The sequence below is a fragment of the Halyomorpha halys genome, unplaced genomic scaffold (assembly GCF_000696795.3).
Source record: "Halyomorpha halys isolate HHAL.00 unplaced genomic scaffold, Hhal_1.1 Scaffold239.1, whole genome shotgun sequence".
Lineage (NCBI taxonomy): Eukaryota > Metazoa > Arthropoda > Insecta > Hemiptera > Pentatomidae > Halyomorpha > Halyomorpha halys.
Genome location: NW_027114928.1, coordinates 1,727,628 through 1,730,049, shown reverse-complemented (window position 1 = coordinate 1,730,049; position 2,422 = coordinate 1,727,628). Strand labels below are relative to the sequence as shown.

The 2,422-nt window shown below is 29.7% G+C and overlaps 1 non-coding gene across 1 annotated transcript; it reads right to left on the bottom strand.

Annotated features, from left to right (window-relative positions):
* Positions 1-2,048: 2,048 nt before the first annotated feature.
* Positions 2,049-2,120, bottom strand: TRNAQ-CUG (transfer RNA glutamine (anticodon CUG)). The gene has a single exon. It is a non-coding gene; the product is annotated as a tRNA-Gln (tRNA).
* Positions 2,121-2,422: the final 302 nt, after the last annotated feature.

The window sequence follows — 2,422 nt, the reverse complement described above, 5'->3', positions numbered from 1 at the left end:
ATCATATATTAGGCCGACTATGGCAGTATACCACAAAAAAATGTGGACGGGTTTCCATGAGACCTTACACAGATTACTTAAAAAAATAATCGCGGTTATTAACTACTAAGCACTGTAACTTTGCAAATACTAATTCATTTTATGGGCGTTGATGACCTCAGGGTTTTACGCCCTTAAGCCCCAGACAACAACTAATTCATTTTAGATGGTTTGTGTTCGTTGTGAATTTAATTATCTTTCGGATAATTTTCTATAAATTACCTGCAAATGTATAGTATTAGAGTAATTAGAAAAACAAATCCGTTTCATAAATTATTTGTTTCTACTTAGAATAGGCATTTTTTTAATCCAACATTATCGAATGATTATTTATAATGTACCGGGAGATGTATGCTTTTAGAGTTATTCAAACACAAATGTCTATTCAGTAATAAATTGTTTTATGTCATTTATCATAGGCATTTTTTGAAAACCAGCTTTATAAACTGGAAGCTAGTACACTAAACAATTTTTTATTTGATAAAGTGATATTTTAGCAACTAAAGAAGAGTAAGATATAATATATAAGTTATAAACAGAACATAGGTATTATGAGTCTTAATACCTAAACTCCCCAGGTAAACAACCCAAAATGTATATATAGAGGATTACAGAGCAGAATAAATCAGTATCTCAATGAACCTTGTGTGTCTCATTTAGTGTCCCTATTTTCCTTTTTTTTAACTCTAGTGCTCCGGCTCATCATAACTTATATATATAAGATATATAAAAAAAATTTAAAATTTTACCAAAATTTATTGCCATTAAGGCCAGTTAATCCTAATTTTATCACTGTTACTATAAAACACAAGGAAGGTTTAACATGTTATAAGTTTAAAGACTATTTTTTATTCCAGGAGTTTAATAACCTCAACTATAGATTACAACGATATATACAAAGGGTGGCATAATCCTTCTCTCTTTAAAAATAAAAGTAAAACCAAAACGACCACGCCCACAAAAGGAAGGTTTTCGTTGAGGTTAATAAGAATGTCCCCCATGGAAATCTAAACTAAAACAGATGGCATTTAGTGATTGGTTCGTACTATTCCCCTACACCTCTGCCACGCCCCTGAAAGGCATATAAGGCCCACTTTTTTTGCCAGCTTACCCCCTCCACGATACTCCTTCCTCCAAACGATATATATTGTCATAGAATTTTAAATAATATAAAGTGCATAGAACATGAAAATTGTTCAGTAGACCAGGTTCTGAAAATTAAACAATTCTTATTTAATATTTTATACAGTCCATATTCCATAATATTATTATTAAACATCTTAGAATAATGGTGTTATACTGAGAAAACACAATTAATAGCTTTATAGAGGAACAAAGGAGCATTTTTCTCAAATTTCAATTATTTTTTTTTCCAAATTAAATCTCGTCACATTCTTGCTTCAACCCAATTATATAATTGCAGCAATCTGTTCCCAATGCTATTGAATAAAATGAAAAATGATAAATAAAAAATATTTATTAACATAACCAATTCCCTGTAAACCCCCGGGTATCAAGCCACTGTAAACCCGACTTCAGCGGACCTAGCAATTCTCTTCTTATAATGCCATACGGTAAAACCAGATTTATTGTAATTATGTGTATATATTATGCCATGTATATATTGTATTATTTGGAAATAAAGATGATAGGTTGGAAAAAACATATCCAACAAACTAAAGACGATTCCTATCAAGTTAGTTTTCTGTTTTTATTTTAACCCTTTTTTTGAAATAAGTCAGAAATTTTCCTCAGAAATTTCGAATATTATTTAGTTAATAATATGTATTTGAAAATTAGTTATCATAGGGGAGAAACTCCAAATTTAACACGGAGCACAGCTGATTAAGAAATATAGGTGTTAAATCATTATTTCTAATTATTAGAAACAAATATGACACCAAACTACTTATTATAAAAGTTATTTAGATATCGTTCTAATAACGGTATGAATTAAGAAATAAACAACTTACGTCAATAATTATTGATAGGAATGAAAAAAAATTCCTAGGTCCCACCGAGATTTGAACTCGGATCGCTGGATTCAGAGTCCAGAGTGCTAACCATTACACCATGGGACCCCATGTCTACAGGGGGGCTAAAATTCAGCTCACCATGTAACTCTTGGTTGTTTAAAAAACAGTATTATATTGTATCTATTTATAAATTACACATAATTTAAACAAGATTTTTAATGGATTAAAAAAATGCAAATATTTAATATATTCAATAAATTATAAATACATAAAGTTCATACAACATTGACATAAACTAATATTGTAGTTGGGTGATAAATAAAATCCATCTCCATAAAAGTATTCTAGTTTTATTCGACTTGTCTTTCGACTAATACAGTTTAGAAGTTATCCGAAGAATCTTTAAA